The sequence below is a fragment of the Amborella trichopoda genome, chromosome 2 (assembly GCF_054954075.1).
Source record: "Amborella trichopoda isolate Santa Cruz 75 chromosome 2, AtrichopodaSantaCruz75HAP2 v2.0, whole genome shotgun sequence".
Lineage (NCBI taxonomy): Eukaryota > Viridiplantae > Streptophyta > Magnoliopsida > Amborellales > Amborellaceae > Amborella > Amborella trichopoda.
Window position 1 is genome coordinate 27603489 of NC_142337.1, and position 19562 is coordinate 27623050.

The window sequence follows — 19562 nt, forward strand, 5'->3', positions numbered from 1 at the left end:
ATAGGACTCCATTTGGTTAGCCAAAACCATGGCTACATAGGTCACAATTCTGAAATTCAGTGAATCTGCCAATCAGTGACATGCCTCCACAATTTAGATCATAACTTCACAATTATACGGAATTAGAACCAGGTTAAAACATCAAAGTCATAATAGATCTTTTAAATGGCTATTATTTCTTGTTATTTGGACTCCAATAGATTAGGTAAAGTCTCAGTGCAATAGAGGCAATGTTTCTAGAATTATTACAGTCTTCTAACAGTGACATACATGCATAAATTGAGGCATATCTTTCAAACTATCAAGAATCTCAAGTAGACATAAGTATCAAACTTAAATAGACTCAGAGATCTTTCCAATGGCAGTGGCTTGAGGCAATTATGAAATTATTTGATAGGCCAATAGAGAGTCACAAGAACCTTAATTCTCCCTAGAATTCCACTGTCCAGTCATAATAGACATAAGTTCTAAACTACACAAGATAACCACATGAAACCAATTCTAACTTAAACTAGACTCACAAGTGCATCAAATCACCAATTATCAGGCTCAACAGAAATTAAAACAATGCTTATCAATTCATACAAACAAGACCCACGTCCTGGAAAACAGAACACAACACATGCATACAATCCTATTCATTCACACAATTTCTATACAACGTCATGTCTAATATCATACTTAAATTCAAGATTCATTCATTCCTAAATCATGCTTTATACATGCTTGGATTTATTCTTCATTCATACATAATTCATACATTATTCATGCTTCATACTACACTAACATGATCTACTTACCTCACAAGAACTCCAACTTTACCCTCCACTAAGCTCCTCCTCAAAGGTCAAGATCCCAAAGCTTGAGGCTCCAAGTGTGGGAGAGAGAGAGAGAGAGAAAGTAGGAGAGGGAGAGAGAACAAAAGCTCTTAGAGAGATGAGGAGGGCTTTATTTATAAAAGAGAAAGGGCAGCAAGTGACAAGTGGTGTGCAAGAGTTCATAAGTGGCATACATGGGCACACATGGTCAACAAGTGGCAACTCATGGGGACAAACGGTGCATAAAAGAAGATGAAGTCCCTTGGACCACCCTATACAGCTGCACCCGATGGCCCACAACATACACGGTAGCTCACACACATGGCGAGACACAGCCGGTGCTAGCCCCTCTCTCTCCACAACCGACGATAACACGCGCGGTGCTAACTCCTCTACACATCCTACTATAACACGCACGGCGCTAGCTCCTCTACACAGCCGGCGCTACTCATAACTCAGCCGGCGGTGGCACAACTCAGCCGGCGCTGCCACTACTCAGCCGGCGCTGCCACTACTCAGCCGGTGCTAGCACAACTCAGCTGGCGCTGACACTACGCAGCCGGCACTGGCACTACTCAGTCGGCGCTGACACTACTTCCTCTTCACAGCCGGCACTAGCACTTCGTCCTCTTCATAGCCGGTGCTGGCACTTCTTCCTCTTCACAACCGGTGCTGACACAACTCAGCCAGCACTGGCACTTCTTCCTCTTCACAGCCGTGAGTGTTTAGGTTCAGAAATTTGGGGTCCTTACACACCCCGTTCATGAAAATTGTGTTTTCATGAGCCGAGACTGCTATGAAAGTGGTCTTGGATCTAAATGACTTTGAATTTCTTGTTATGCCCCTAAAGGTGGACCGTATGCACTATGGAAAAAACCAGAAAAATAACCCGATGACGCCCTTTGAGCTAATAAGCTCGATGATATGTGCACATGAGTTATGCTCTATTGTGTTATGTTCTGTTATGATATGAATGCATGATATTGAGATATGCTCAGTTATGATATGAATGCATATAGTAAGACATGCTCAGTTATGATATGAAGGCATGATAATAAGATATGCTCTAGTATGATATGAAAGAAAACTTTGTGATGAAATGATATGTGTAGCAGGCACCATGCAATGGGTCATCCATTGGTAGTGTAAGATGATATGATAATAAATATGTAAAGCACTATGCAATGGGTCATCCATTGGTAGTGTAATATAATATGATAAGAATGTGAGGTGAGGCACTACGCAATGGGTCATCCGTTGGTAGTATTATGTGATATGATAAGAAAGTTGTGCCGGTAGTTGAGATAGTATTTCCCTGACTCCTAATGATAGGAAGGGAGTTAGGATGTGAGTCACATGGGAGGGTCATGCCCCGCAATATGTATGTATGGCACTACGTAATGGGTCATCCATTGGTCATGTAATGCCCTCCAGCTAAAGAACAAATGTGGGTCGTGTCTTGCAAGGCCACCGCTTATCAAAAGCCCCAAAGCACGTTGGGGACTGTGTGTATGTGTGTGAAGGCATTACGAAATGGGTCATCCATTTGTCATTATTTTCCCTTCTAAGTGATGGTAGAAGTCCTAAGCAATGGGATTGGCTTGGCCTGATGGATAGAGCTTCTACTTCAGAAGTAGGGGAACTAGGGAGTGAGTTAGTTGACAATTGTTGTTGCTTATATATATCGATCTGTTAAGACTTGTACGGTTAAATGACTAAATAGACCTATATTTCATATCATATATGATTGATTTGATTTGTCACTGATTTACTATGAATTGTGCACTACACCCTACTAGAGATGATTTTGATACATGGCTCATGTTTTAAAAGATTTTCATAACACCCTAACTATTTTTATGAGAGAATGTTCATAAGCATGAAGGCATGACGACTTGATCTATGTACTGGGCTTTACAGCTCACTCTTTTATAATAACAAAAATATAGTAGGATGATAGGGAGCAGGGTCGTGATAACATTGGCCAACCACTTGGGGTATTTGACCTCTTTGATGAAGCCGGCTACCTTGAGCTTGCTCACGTCGGCTTCGATCTGGATTTCAAGGTTAGCTCAAAATCTTCTTGATTTCAATTTTATAGGCTTAAAAGATGGGTCAATACAAAGCCGATGAATCGCAACTTGAGGGTCAAGACTAGGCATCACATGGTAGTGTCATGCAAAGACATCTCAATTTGCTCAAAGGAAGGTGGAATATTCTTATTGCTCCTCAGGTGGTATAACGGTTGAGATGAAGATCGGCCTCAGGTTAGTTTCATTACCTAAGTTTATTTCTTCCGGATCATCAGTTCTGTCTTGTCCACCATCTTCCAATACTTCGGGTTCCTCTTCTACCTCCACCTCATCAGAGGGTAGGGGATTAGAAGGTTCTTCATTAATTTCGAGCACCTCCATCTTTTGGTCGAGGACTGGAATCTCTTTTTCCATCTCCCAAATTTTCAGGATCTCAATAGCTTAGGAAGTGAGGACATCTCCACATCTAGGGCAGTTTAGAACGGGGCTATATCAAGGAGAGGGGGATCGCAAGGTGAAGGTGCACCCTGGGAAGGATCTGCTTCAAGAAAAGGAGGTTCACAAGGTGAAGGTGGCAGATCATGGGATGCCTGAGTGGCTTGGGAAGGATCAGCTTCAAGAAGTGGGGGTTCACAAGGTGAAGACGGGAGGTCTTGATATGCCACCACATGATCCATTTGGGTGGCTATGTGGTTTGAGAGCACAGTAGGAAGGCCCATATAACCAAGGCCTTGCTTGCCAGCGTATTACGTGGCGGCAGTTTCAATGACTGCAAAGGGTGCCATCATTTAGTCCCCACTTAGTTGCGTGTCATAGTCCATAATCTGATGTTCTTGGGTATTGTAGAGATCCCACTTTGGCAAGGTCAACGTGGTTGCACAGGCTGAGCCTCGAGATGACTCAATTAGCCGAGCCCTCGAGATTCTTGGACGAATTCGGGCAAGGGTTTAGAGGAAACGAGCGGGGGTGGAGCCTCTTCCACTTTAGCCTTTCCTTTACATATGACCTCTATTTGATCAAGAATATCTTGAACTTTCTTATTTAGATCATATATAGTGGTTTGCTTGAGGATTTTTTGCTGAAGAAAAGGAATGTTGGTGAAGACTTTGGCAGGAGGGTTGGTTACTATGGTTTGGTCACCCTCACCCACCTTTGGTAAAGAGACTGGGATCTATAGGACCTTTTGATAGTCATGTGTGTGAGTGGCCCTTGGTGTAAGGTAAGCATTATCCTCCTCCCTTAAAGGCAATAGGATGTGATAGACCCTTTTATGAGCACAATTGACCGCGGCTGTTCGACGAGCAACATCTGCTTCCAAGAGGGAAATGGGGATGTGCAAGACTTTCTCATTATCATTTGTATAAGTGACCCTAGGTGCAAGGTAAGCATTATCCTCCTCCCTTAGAGGGACTAGGATATGCAAGACCTTTTGGTCAGCTTCTTTAGTCGCAGCAACTCAGCACACAACATCAGCATCTAACAAGGGAATTAGGATGTGAAGGACCTTTTGGTTGTTTGGGGTATAAGTGACCCTTGGAGCAAGGACACTAACATCCATTGTCTCCCCATACTTCATGGTTTGCTCCATTTGGGCCTCTATCAGGTGTGGCTCTTGGAAAGGGAGAGTGGATGTTTACCCCTCATGGTAGTGAGGTAGCACCTTCAAGGGGGAACGAGGGATGTTTACATGAATCGAGGTCAGAGGGAATATTTTGCCACACCTCTCCACTTCCTTAAACATATTGGCAAGTGATCATGCCACATCTTTGACATCATCATGGGACGAACCCTCGGCCCTTCTCATAGTGCAGCTAGGTTTGGTTTCCATAAGTGGCATTGGCTTTTGAGGACGCACGGGAATGGTAAAGTAATACTTTGCATCCGCATAATGCGACTCGGCAGTGGGAAATTGTCTCGTATCATCATAGATTGTGTGCTACTTTTTGTGTTGGCTATACTTGAAGAACTGATGGAATGTAGATGGGACCACCCCATGGTCATGAAGCCAAGGAAGACTAAGTAATATCTTATAGGGGGCATCTGTCTCGATTACATCAAACTAGGTGTAGACATTTAGATTGTTAATTTTGAGATGGAGATAGTTGGTACCAGCCGGTTTCTCCCCCGATGGATTGAATCCTTGTACCGTAAGGTTCGAAAGCTTGAGATGATCATCCCGCAACCCTATGTGGGTAAGGATCCTCCTTGGGATGAGGTTTACTATATAACCGCCATCAAGCATTATCTGGTTAATCGGATAAGCATGCAGTTCAGAAGTCACAAACAAAGGCCTATTGTGGAACTTCTCTCCTAGTTGAAGGACATCTTTAGAGAAGGTGATGACCATATAGTTATTGAAAATTGCCGGATCCACTTCGATTCTCTCAACATCGGCTTCATACACTTTGGGACGGGAAAGATCTTGGATCAAGGCCATATAGAATTCGCTCGACAGCATGAGGCAATCATCGACACTTGACAAGGCCGGAAGTCTCCTTAGATGCCCGATCACAATCACTCATCGCTTTGCCATGAGTATTTTCAAATGGATCTGAAACCCCAACATTGAGATATATCATGACCTTTCAACTGGTGGTATGCGTACCAGAGATTCTCGCATCCTTGATCTAAGTGTCTTGGCTCTTTGGATCGGTACGAATGGATCATCTCATGACTGACCAGCATTTCGAACAACACAGGGAAGAGTTCAGGTGATAGCTATCTTGGAAGCATATCCGAGGTTGCTCTTCCTCCTTGATTGTGATTGCATGGGAGGACTTGGACGCCTCGAACGCCTTTTTGAGGATGTCTAGATGAATTTTTCATTTTCGGATCAAAGCGTCAATGTGATCCTTGAGGGTAAAACAATTTGGACCACATGCCTCACCATGAGGTAATAGAGACTATACCTCTTGTTGTTTGTAAGGCCAACCTCATCTGGCCTTATTGCCTCAAGCAGGGTCATCATCCCTTGTTCCAACAACATTTGTAAGATCATTGGGGTTCACTCCTTATCGAAACTGTAAACTTGATTCATTTTCTCTTCATAGTAGTCTTTTCGATAAAGGTTTGGAGGTGGAGGCACCTAGTTATATGATTGTGGGTGTTGTTGCTTTTGTTGAAGCTCCCCTTAAGCCTTCAGTTGAGGCATTCCTCGAGAGGTATCTAGATTTTTTGAGGGTGCTTGACCTGCGAGTACTTTGGGATTAGTTGGTGTGGCTGCGATTGCTGTGTGAACCACATCTTTTTGCTGATTATTACACAAGTTAGACCAGTTGCTGTTGGAATTTTGGTTTGTGCCTCCACTCGATGCCTAGGGGTGAGTGCCTATGTGGTGCTTGAGCAGGCTCTCAATGTTTACATTGGAGATCATATCTATGACAGTGAGGGGGTTGGATGCTTCGACATGAGGTGATATTTCCTCTCTCATTTTTCAGATGCAAGTTTGGATCGCATCCATCTTAAGCATGGGGTTACTTTGATAGACGACAAGGTCCCTCCATCTCCTAATGAACTTATCGACCGACTCATTCGGCCCTTGGGTCATAGTGAGAAGGCCTATGGCCTAAACCTCTCTTTCAACTCATATAAACACTTATAGAACAAGTGCTCTATTTCATCCCAATAGTGAATGGAGTTTGGCAGCAAACGGGCATACCATTTGAAGGCTGGTCCATCCAGGTTTCTACAAATTGGCAAAGGAGGAGTCTACTATCGGACACCGACTCTTAGCATGCCTACACAAATTGTACCACATGTTTTTTAGGTGAGCTGGTGTCGTTGAAGACTAGCAACCTTCCCTTTTGGTAAGTGGAGGGAAACGACAATTGATTGATGAAGGCTGGATATGGTTTCTTGTATGGTGTCGTTTATGGAATCCCCAGGATCTACATGCCCCAAAGGCTTTGGCGGCAGACCATGGACTGGATATCTTACCCAGTGAGTTACCTTCATCCTGAGAGGAGTTCCCAAGTAGTCTAGCGTTCTCAACTTCCTTGAGTTTCTCTATAACTTGGTTAAGAGTCTCGGTGAGTCGAGTTATCAGGTCCTCGGGCTCGTCATTGGTCTGGCTAATCATCATAATGTTTGCTCTTTCTTCAAGGAGTGGTGCCCAGAGTGTAACAGGGGCTCTATGCCATTTGGTGCTCGATCTAGGAGGCCAGTCAGAAGGGCTAGGGATGCTCCAGCTGTACTTGTGTTTGATTTGGGGATTGTGTCATCATTGGTTCTTGGTCTTGGGACCGTGAGATCTGGTGGTTTGGGCCATCTTCGTGGACCTCAATGGCCAGCCAATGGGCTTTCCCTTTAGCTTCTGACTCGATGCTGCCTGAATGGGTTTTTCTTCAAGAGGTCTTGCAGGTCGGCCTTTGACGACATCTTTCGCTTCTTGAGAGGGACCCTCTTGTCCCTTTTGTGCCTGATCCTGAGGCTTACCCGAATTGGAATTGAGTGTGAAATAGGATTCGATTAGCTCATCGCAAGTAAAAGAGGGCAAACTCCATTAATTGGGGTAGGGTATGAAACCCTGGGTAAGAATCTTCACTGCCGCTCCTGGCGGCTCATGTTGGGCTAAAAGGCAAGCAAAAGGCCCAGCTTGTTTGAGGAGGGAGGTCTTGCCCCGAGTCCATCCTCAGGGACCAGCATGCAAGTGAGATGTGGAAGGAGATGAGAGAAGGGTACTTGAGGGGAAATTTTTTGAATATCAAGTAGTAAGAGGCTTTTTGGCTAGAATGGGGGGAGGGGGGTTGTAAGAAATAGGGGGTGTGTACTGAAGGGTCTTGCCCTCGGAACCTGGGGCGGTCTTGAATCCGTGCATGTGTACATGATGCAAAGATGTGCTCGATGCGGCTTTGGGGCCAGATCAAAATGAGACAAAAGGTCTGGGTTTAAAGGTCCCAACGTTGTTGTGAGGGGTGAATGATATGATGGCCTTGTGGCCACTGTTCATTCGATAAACATGCATGTGCTCATATGGACCACAGTCACGCTGTTGGTCGTGTGCGCATTGGGTGTTAGCCTTGAGGCTGCCCCGAGCTAGGTGCATGTCATGTTGTGCTAAACAGGTGGCTCTTGGGCCACCTTGATGTGTAGGGTCGGTTCCTAAAAGGCATGGTGCATGTGAGTGTGTTGGGGTGACCCTTGGGTTGCCCCGAAGCATTAGACCAGCTGGTGGGTCGTTGGTCCTTGTGAGTGAGTGAGAAGGAATGGCTTTGGCCCTTCTTTTTTGTGGGACACCGGTGGCTTGGCCGCCAGTCTCATGAGTGGTGATGTGTAGGGTGGCCTTCCTCTTTGTGGGAGACTGGTGGCTTGGCCGCCAGTCTCATGAGTGGTGATGTGTGGGACTGCCAAGACATGAGGGACAGGTGGCATAACCATTAGTATGAGTGGTGCACGCGACACCAGTGATCAGGCCACTAGGACGCGTGCGGAGTTTGTGGAGGGTGGTCTTTCGACCGCCCGCAAAAGCAGTGGTAGATGAATTCCCAATTGCAGAAAGAGAGGCGGTCCATTTGGGGTGCCCTAAGATCTAGGATTGGTGAGTGAAACACTAATAGCTATGTGGATATGTAGTGTGGTGGCCTTTGTGCCACCAATGCATTTGAAATCAACGGCTCGGCCTTTGGTGAGCCATTGGTGGATATGGAGAGTAAGGGACATGGGGCTTCTTGATCCAAGGGGGGTCGGAGCCTAGGTGTAAACCGTTGCATTGCTTCACAAGAGAAGGATGGTAAGAACGAGTTGAGAAACCTGATTCTGTTGGGAGACTTTTGGGAATGGAAATCGTGAAATCTCCAACCCGGATGTAGGAGTTAGGCAACCCTGATTCATATTAAGGTGCGTAAGAAGTGCGGTGTGTTGGAGTGGATGTGCTAACCGACCTCATTAAAAACCCTAGAGCAAAGGTTGGGTTTTCAAGTATTTATAAAGGAATAGATGCTTGCTTACCTTTATGCCTTCGACATTGTTGTAAGGTGGTTGGTAAAGGTGATCAAAGTTTATTTTGGTTTGAATAGTGGTTAGGAGACTTTGTAATATGAGTTACTATCCTTTGACTGCTTATACTACCCCAAACATCCGACCGTATTTTCCAATTGAAATGGAATATTACTACCGAAATCACATCGTACATCCAGAATAAATCTAAGAAGACATGATCCCAACTGTATACTTGACATGGTCCTTGAGATTCTTTTCCTGTGGTCTTCACCAAAGTTTCCAATCCTTTTGCCTTAGTTAAATATCTTAGAGAGGTTGATTCTACTAACTCTTCTTCAAATATTGTTTGTAGATACATGAGGATCACGGATTCCTTTGTTCATGAGTTCCAATTTGCTTTTAAATTTATTATATAATTTCTTCTATGCACCTACGAAAGATGATTGTTTAGTGTGGGAACTTACAGCTTCGGAGAAACTTTCAATCAAATATGTCTATAGATTGTTGTATGAAGAGTGTTGCAAAACGACTGATAAAAAACGAGCCAAAATCTAGAATTTGCAGGTGTCGTTGAAGATTCAATTATTTTTGTGGGTAGCATTTCAAAAGAAGCTGCCTATTATGGATAATCTCTGAAAGAGGGGCATCATTATTGTTAGAGTGATGATCTTGTGAGTCCATAACATACGGGAATATCATAGGACTCCTCTTCTCCACCGTTAGATCTACAACCAATCTTGATATGCATGTTGGGTTACCTGGTGAATTGGTCAGCCAGTTAACCATTAAAATACGTAATGTGATGTGGAACAAAAACACCCAAACCCCAGGTCGCATCAATGCTCCCACTGTTTTTAATGGCCTGCTCGTATGGACAGATAGAGAAGAGAGAGAAAGGGCTCAAAACTTGAAAGACCAAAAAAACCATATAAAATGTCTCTCTCTCACACACCATTCCAAACATCACAAAACAAAAGCTTTTTCAGGAGGCTGGAATCTCATTATATTTATCATTTCTCTCTCTATCTTTTTGGGTAAATTATTTCTCTATTTTTGCCATTAACCACTACTGACAAGAAGCACCGATGTATGATAAGAAAATGATAATCTAAAGATGAATATTGAGACACAAAAAAGTCATTAAGCAATCACCTCCTAGAATCAATGGAATAATGCAAACTTACTTATGAAACCTCCAAAAGGGTGATCACAAATTACAATTTAACAAATTAAATGTACACTAAGAATCTTTCTCGTCAATCAAGGTTTTACCAATAGAACTTGTCTTCTTATTCCTTAACTCAAGTTTTATCAATGGATTTTATCTTTTTATGTTTTGAAAATTTGATGGTAGAAATTGTAAGTTTACATCTCAACTTCAATTATCCAGAATCACACAATGAAGGAGGACAAGCAAGAGGCAATAGAACACTACATAAAATGGAAGTTCACGCGTCCCATAAGAGAGCAGTTGTCAATTTAACCACCCAAAATCCCTCCCTTCTTTCATGTATATATAAGCCCATATGAGCTCATCTAGGGAAAGAGGGGAATAAAAAAGGAGAGAGAGAGAAAGAGAGAGATATTTTTCAGTCACCCTTCTTTCTAAATGGGCGGCCTCCATGAGTCTGGCCTTTGTGCTAGTTGGCTTACATAGTACGCTCAAGCAATTTCCACAAACAATGGCAATTTAGGAGCGACTAAAATATTGAGGGAACCTTGGCATTTAACATCCATGAAAATGGAATGGGACATTAAACAATGTCCTTGCTTCCTTTTCTGCAATTCTGCTTGAGGGTGGAGCAAATCATTATCGTTTGCGATAACACCTTTAGATAAATTATACAAACGCTAATTTTGACTTGGCACTTGTTACTGCAAAAAAACCCTAGTTTCCATGAGCCTTTCAAAAACAATACAAGACTCACTACTTTGATTTCCATCTCTATCTTTTCTCTCATCCTTCATCAAAATTTTCTCCTGTTTTTAATGTATTCAGATTTTTCTCTCATCCTTAACATTTTTTTCTCCTCCTCTATTTTAGATTTTGTATCTTTAACTTTTTTTTTCTCCTCCTCTATTTCAAATTTTTCTCTCGTCCTTAACACTTCTCTCCTAGATTCCCTCCTCTATTTCAGATTTTTCTCTCATCCTTCTTCAATTTTTTTCTCCTAGGTTTCCTCCTCCAATTCTAAGTAGACGCTTTATCTCTCTTCTTTGCTCTCTCTCTGGGTCAGGTGGGTTGATGCACGGGATAACTTATCGTATCGTTACCCATATCTCGAGTATGTTAATCCAATGGACAAAGTGTAGGGTCGCATAAAGCCATCTGTCTGAGAGGGCCACATACAATCCTTTCCCTTATTGTTAATATTTGTCAACTATGCTTGAAAGATAATGAAAGCGTGGACTATATCCTCCTACATTGTTCTTTTTACTCAAAATTTGGTGTAGAAAACACCTAAATCTTTATATTTTGATCCCCCATAGCTCATAGTTGATATTTCAACAATGGATGAATCATAGATTGCCGAAAATTGGAACTGTTCTATGGAGATCCTTATGGGTTACCATAATAGGGAATATTTGGAGGATGAGAAATAGAAGAACATTTGAAGGGACACAATATGAGATTGATATCCTTGTTTGAAGAAATTTTTCAGCACCTTGGTTCCTGACGCAAAATAAAAAGGAAGCCGGTCACTAAAGCATTAACATACAATGGAATTCTCGACAGTCTCATAATTGCCCCAGAACAAGTCAGAATGTTCTTAAGCACTTTAAAAGGCCACCTGCTAAGTTTCTTCGCAATCCGACATGTCTAAGGCAGTGCAAACAAAGAAACAATTTCGGAAAATTCAGTGTCTAGCACCCTGAAATGGATCCCGTAACTAGAACTATATTTTAGGTGCGCCAAATTGTTGTAGGACTGCCTCCACTAGATCCGGTACGGTCGAAAACCCTTACGGATCAAGGTTCGGCTTAATCGGGCACTCCAGGACAATGTTATGGGTAAAATATTGAAAACTAGTAAGTCGCACACTATTCCCGTGTGGCCTCTCTGCACCAAATCACCATTAAAGGTGGTTGTTTTTACAGTCTCAGACAGTTATTTTCGAGGTCCATATCTCATTCATCTCAGGTCGGATCGCACTCAAATTTTGTGAGCATGTTCTTCTCGTCAGGACGAGCATTTCAATATGTGGTACACCCCGTGACGAAGCCCGAACAACGAGAAAAGCTAAAGAGAAGTTGCTGTTATGTGAAGAAAGTTGCAGGAAAATCAGCAGCGACATGTCTCGCTCGAGCGACCAAATCACGGCACTCGCGAATCGGATTGACGCGAGACCAGTTCCATCGTGTGCGTAAGGTCCAGGGCTATCTCTGATACGAACTTGATACATGATGAACTGCGGATTTCTCACACAAAGCCAATAAAGTGACTATAAATTCTGACGCTGAAATTCCAAATTCCGACCAAAACTCCAAAGTTGCAAAATCTTCGTTCGGGCATGAAATCGAGCTGCGTTTGTTGTTGAGCGATCGTGACAGCATGCTCCATGTGATCCAGTGAAAAAATCATAAAAGAAACATCAATAAACGAGCACACTATCGATCCGAAGTTTCAAGATTCATCCAAATTTCAAGCCGCATGATAGTGCTTAAAAACAAAATCCATGGCTCGAAGTTAGTATCAAATCGATCGTCATGCCAAGCCCTACAAGAAAATAATCATCTTTTGACAAACGGGCATCAGAGCAACTTCGGATCATCCATGAAAGATCACGCAAGTTCTAGGGCAACAGCAATGACTGTTTTGAAATTCTATGTATTGCTAGGAAGGAGCAAAACAGTTATTTTACACTCATTTTTAGAATTTTTTTTAATTCAGTTAAATCTTAATTTTCAACAATTAAAGTTAATTTTGATAAATCCACCCATATTTGGGCAAAAGACTATATATATCACGTGATATCATTGTATAAGGGACCCCACTTTGCTTAACAACATTTCAATCTTTTTTCATTGTTAGGTCACATCTTGGAATAGAGAACAAAGAGAGATATTTTTTGGTCGATACCCTTAAGCGTAGTATAAATCTCTCTCTCTTTTCTTTTTCTCTCCTCTTTCACAACCGAAGCTTATCGCCATATATGTTTTACTCTTTCTTCTCTTTATCTTCTTCTATCCTTCCCTCTCTGTGGTTCCTCATGACCACTCCTCCTTTCTATCTCCTGGTCCGTTCACTCTCGGGTCCACTTACCACTTTTTTTTACTGTGCTACCTGCACATCCACTTACTTCCTGTGCACCTTCATGTCCACTTCCCCTTTCGTCTTCGGGTAGTCCATCACGTCTGCATCTTTTTTTCTTCTTTTTTCCGCGTGCTTTCACATCACCCCCTTTTTTATACCCTCATCGTTCATGAGCCGCGGTCCCGCATGACGACCATTCTAAAACCTTCTTTCTTATTGCCGTTTGCAACTTCTTTCGTATTGCCGCCTGTGCTAACAAATCTTAATGCCTAACGTGCTAACAAACCTAATCGCCGTCTATGTAACACATCTTCCTATCGCCACGTGTGTAACCCATCTTCCTTTCTCCGTCTGTGCAACCCATCTTCCTATTGTCGTCTGTTCAACCCATCCTCCTATCGTCGTCTCTGAACGTAACCCCACCGCCGTGTGCGAACACAACGTCATTGTCGTGCGCGTCTTCATCCCTTTCCTCAACCTATTGCCGAGCACGCGCACCCCCATTGCCGTGCGTTACCATTTTCTCCACCACCCTGCCTCCGTTGTTCCACTCAATTTCAACCTTCTTCCTACACCCAAAACTCATCGTCCATCTTCTTCTCTACTCCAACCAGCGGTCAAACACACCAGCCACCCTGTTGCGCAACCATATCATGACCTCACAACCAGCAGCCAACCATACCAGCCACCCAATTGCGATCAATTCCACCACCTCGTAACCAAGCTGCTTCCTTTCTTTGCAACCTGCTGTCGCCCCCTCTCCCTGCCATCTCGGTCACCCCATCTCACCACGCTCCCTTCTTCTTCTCCATTATTTGCAGCCAGCTACCGTCCTCTCTCTCTCCAAAGAACACCACCATAAGGACCTTCACCACCCCTCCCTGCTATCCACGCTCAGCCACCTCCCCTTCTCTCAATCGCAGCCCCTTTCCTTGTGCTCTGCTACCACCACTCTCCAAATCCCAGCCATGGTCTCTTCTCCTCGTCCCTTAACTTCTCAGCCACCTTACCTGCCCATCCGCCACCGCTTTCTCTTCCATCCTCTCCAACTTCCATTTACTCTCGCATCAATTCACTTCTTCGCTCCACCATACTGCTGCAAGTATTGCCGCCATTCTCTCACTCTAGAACCCAGAAAAATACACGCACTTTCCTTTCTTTTCGTTGTTTCGTTTGTTTCGGTAAACTTCGTTCCACTCCCCTCACGATATTTCGTTGAAACCCAGTAACAAACAAAGCTCTCTCTCTCTTTCTTTAAGCTTTACAAACCCAATAATCGACAAAAGCTCACTCTCTTTATTTAAACGTTAGCAACCCAATAACCCAACGCCCAACTTTAGTCTCTCTCTTAACCAATTCCTTTTTCTTTTTATTATTATTTTATTAAGCTAGTTCATTTTACTTCTTTTACCCCTTTCTTTTAGTTTTATTCCATTTAATTCCCTTCCAACATTTTATTTTATTTCACTCACTCACCTTATTTTCCCTTGTTCTTATTCTATTTATTATTATTTCACTTATTTTTACCCTACCTTATTTTATTTCATTTTCTTTTATCCCTTTTATTTTGTTTTCCTTTAGTTCATTTTATTTTCATTTATTCATCTTATTTTTATTTCATTCCATCTTCTAATCTTATTTTATTTTAATTCATCTCTTTCATTTTTATTTCACCTCATTTTCCATCATCCTTATTTCATCATCACTTATTTTCACTTTCGTCTTTTTTTGGAAGACTTAGCAAGAGCTAGGCTAGTCTTCATCTCTTCTCTCTCTCCCCCTTGCTTGTTTGACCAGAGGGCAGGCTGAGTCTTGTGTTCGCGCTTGTCTCGTCGTCAAGCAGCATTACCACCATGCCCATCTTGTTGTCACATCATACTAATCGTTCTACCAGACTAACCGTCATGCCGGTTTTGTCGTCAAGTAGTATTGTCACCGTGCCAGTCTGAGTTACCGTGCTCATTTTACTGCCACGTCAGACTAGCCATTGTGTCAAGCTGGTCGGTGTTGATTCTGTCGTCGAGTAGTATTGTCGCCGTACCAGTTTGAGTTACCGTGCCCATCTTGCTACCACATCAAACCAGTCACTGTACTGGTCTAGCCATTGTGCCAGCCTAGTCGCCTGGTCGAACTTCTTCTCTCATTTTCACTTCTTTTATCTCTTTATAGTAAGGCGAGATCCTATGACCCACATCTCTATATTTTTTATGTGTGTGTGTGTGTTTGCACGAAAGGAGAAACAGGTAGAGGGAGGCGATTCCAAACCGGCCATAGGTCGCGGGCGCTTTCCAACGTGATCTAAGAAGGCGTCCATGTGAGTTAGCCTAAACGTGTCACAGACCCACGCGAGGTAAGTCCCGCTTCACGACCCTAATTCATCTCTCACTGGTTGGTACTCCTGCCCATATCTTCTTCATGTTGTTCCCGAGAGAGCGATCTCAGATCCCGGGTCCATCTCGAACTCGAAACCACGCCACCAGGTCAATCCGACCTGGAAGGGGAGATCGACGCACCTAACCAGCTTGGCAACTCCACTGGGGACACGCTACCTTATCGTTGGATCGTTCTTGTTTGACCTTCCTTTCTTTCTATTCCTGCTTACTATACACACACATGTCTTTGGCGTTGCTTAACTCCTTCATCCGAGTCGGAGGTTTCATAATCCTCGCACTCGTGTGTCTTCATCGGGAACCAGTTCCGCGAACCTCGTTCCCGACCTTTTTCCTGAGCATCAACCTTGTGTCGCGCTCTCAGGTCGTCACCCAGAAAGAGGTGAGGATGGATCTAAAAGTTCCTCGCTCCCTACCTCCTTGCAATGGTGGACCCTCTGCCAACACACCCTGCATTGGTGGCACACATGCCAACACATACAGCACGCACCCTACTACCGACAACTCCCTTGCCGATCCCATTGCTCAGGGCATCCCAGAGGCCGTCCCTTCCTCTCCCGCGACTGGCAGTTCATTTGTCGTTGCTCATGTGGATCGCCGCGAGGCTACCCCCTATTCTTTATCACTTCGAGCCCTTGTAACAGGATGCTCGATACCAAGAGGAAGTGGCTTTGAAGCCACCACCTCACATACACCCACCAAAGCTAGTGGACCATCCATTCTAGCTACCACTTGGGGCAACCCTCAGGTTACCTCGAGACATCGTTAGGGTTCGAGTCTTCATGAACCAAGTCCTGCACACCCCTTGCATATGTACTGCATCGCTCGGGGCAGCCTTGTTGCTGCGTCTGCCTGAGCACACGAGGGGGAACCACCTAGTACCCCCTCTCGACACGTCTATTCACTCTGTGAGGGATAGTCACCCAGCCATTCTGTCACACACATATGCTCACGGCGCCAGGATTTTTAAGGCCAGACACGCAACTCGAGCCCGGGTTGACCACCAGGTCACCCGAAGTCCTTCTGCAGAGGGCGCACATGCGCCATTCCCCCCGCCCGCCCTAAGCACATCTTTGCATTGTGCACACATGCATCGATCAAGCACTCCACCTGGTTGCAAGGGTAATTACGTCAATGGGTTGGAAGAACAGTCCACCTGACCATGAAGAAGGAAATCATGGTCAAGCTCAAAAATGGGGCCAGGAGATCTAAACATTAAAAGCCCAGCTCAGGGGCAAAGAAGAAAAAGTGATTGAAGAATTCCCTCTCAAAGATGTGAGCCCTTTCCCCCCTCCCATTCCCCTTGATGCGGATGATGCTGGAAAAGCATGGTATGAGGTTAACACTAAAAGGATTGATCGAGGAATGATGAAGCTGGTTATCCATGAAGATCCAAGCTTGACTCTGGGCGAAGGGGAGCCTCCAGACAGGGCAAAGAGCCATCTAGTGACCCCATCAATCCTGAGCCAGTTGAGCCATCACCCGATCGAGCAGACTGAACTCGGGGCAGCTCATAGACCCGAATCAGTTTCCCCTAGAGTCCTGATGAGCCAGAAGGCACCGTTGCGGGGCAGTCCCTGTGACTCAAGTGAGACGGAAGCCAAACCCACCGAGGGTGTTGCCCATGATCCCATGGTGGTGGAAAGTTTGAATTATGAAGGGACTAGTCTTCCTCCCATGATGCAAGAAAATTGTCCACCAACTCCTCCCAAAGTCTGCCTCAACATCCCAGCTCCCCGAGATGAAAATGAAAAGAGAACCGATACTATTGAGCTACTGCAAAGGGATGAAAAGCTCATTGTTGAGGTCGTTCTCATAAACAAGAATGGGACTTTGCCATTATTTACCCTCTCTCAGCCTTCATTGGGATTCACCCTAGAATCTTGGAGAAGTGATGGACTCCCGTCCCCTTTGAATGGTTCTAATGATGTGGCCTCCCTCACCCTCTCTCATCCAGATGTTCTTACCTTTGACGGGAGTTCGTCACTCTCATTCAAGGAAAGCCACTCCCCAATACTGGATAGGATGAGTTGCACTTCCCCCATGTCATGCGTGCTACATGTGCGCTCTTGACAATGACAGTAAGGCCTCGTCCTATGAGGGTTTCACATTCCTGTTAGATGATGAAGAGCTCAATTCTGATGAGGAGACATCCCTCGTCCTCAACTACCCAATGACTCCTACCTCTGACGAGAGCTCGTCACTCTCATTTGAGGAAAATCATTCCTTAATAGAGGATGAGATGGTCAGCATTCCCTTCGCTGACCACCCCAATGAAATAGTGCCTCCAGCTCCCGAAGACGTCATGGTTCTTTATGAAGCTGACCACATATGGACTCCATGCCTTGAAAGTGTCATGGCTCCTTATGAGGACGATCGCATGTTCTTCCGATATCTTGAAAAATGCTCCCTCAATGATAATGATGTGACCTCATCGTCTTTTGAGAGTTGCACATTCTCATTAGATGATGTGGATACCCAAGACTTGGAAAATGACGTACGCCTGAGGGAAGGCCCAATGACCCTCACCAACGATGTTAATGAAGCTGCAGCAGTCGAATCCAAGATTGTAAGCTCTGAGGCATGTAATGGGCAAATAGAAGAAAAGTCCTCAAGTTATGGCAGTTATTGAAGCTATAGTGATCGACGAAGTACTAAAATCCTATGGAGACGAGATTGCACAACTCAAAGCCATATTAAGGTGATTACAAGCTGAGATGAAGTCAAAAGATGAAGCAATGGAACCTTTGCGCCAAGAGGTATTGGTGTCTCGTACCCCCTAGTGGCACCAAGCCCTTTTTACCGTCTCTCAAGCACTTTGTCTGGTCATTGAAACAACACCATCAAGAGAAGAGCCACTCCCACCCTCGCTTCCCTCATTGTCGGTCTCCTCCTCATCAGCTTAGGTTGGGATGAAGAATCAGTGAAAGGCATGGTAGCTGAAGAATTGAAAAAGTACAGTATCCCAGTGATGGAAGAGACAAATCGCTATCAAAACCTTACCAAGCATATGTTGACCAAACTCCATTTCCATTGAGCTATCAAAGACCTGACTTCCCCAAGTTTGATGGTACTGGCTCATCGCAGCAACACATAGCCCATTTCATTGCAGCTTGTGGCGATACAGCGAACAATGAGCATCTATTTTTGGGAACCCTTACGGTGGCAGCATTCAAATGGTACTCTCGGTTACCACCAGGGTCAATCTCATCATGGGCACAAATGGAGGAAGAGTTCCTTAAGCGCTTCTGGGACATAGAAAAGAAATTGCAACTCGCACTTTCTTAGAACTCTTTGAGGTGAAACAAAAGCCACACGAGCCAGTGAACGAGTACATCAAAAGGTGGCGCAATATGGCCATCAATCTGGCCACACTAATAGGTGAGCCGCAAGAGATAGAGTACTGCATAGACGGGATGCACCTAGAATTGGCTCGTTATGTCACTTCATCATGGCCCAATACATTCGTTAAGATGGTCGATAAGGCAGTTCAAATTGAAGGTTTTCTCAAGCACCACGTAAGTATATCTGGACTCTTCGCATCAGTCAAAGATGATGATCAAGTATCAAGTGTCATAACAAATACCATGCACTCCTCCAGCTAAGGCCGACATGAGGATTACTCCTTTGACAAGTGTATGATCCCCAAGCTGCGTGAGACTGTCCTATCAGAGGGGATAATCGAGCTACCCATGCCGAAAAGATCGAGGAAACTTGGATGGGAAGCAAGCCCAATTATTGTCAATATCATAGGAGACTTGGTCATAGCACCGAGGAGTGCCATGCCGCCAAGGACATCATCCAGAACTTCATAGACATGGGAAAATTGAACTTGGGACCTGATTCTACGAGTGATCCAGCGCCACACATGGTCCAAGCTATACGACCCTAAACTATAGCACACATCCTAGTGGCACAACGTTAAACTGCACAACATACGGTCTCGGAGGCAAGACCTTAAACATGCCCTTAGGTCTCGGCGGATGACCTTAAAACACGCCAAATTGATGGTCACGGTGACATGACCATAAACATGCTTCTGAAAAAAAAAAAAAAAAAAAAGGAAAAAAAAAGAGAAGAAGACGGACATGACGAAAACTCGCAAGGGCATCATGGGTCAAAATGTCAA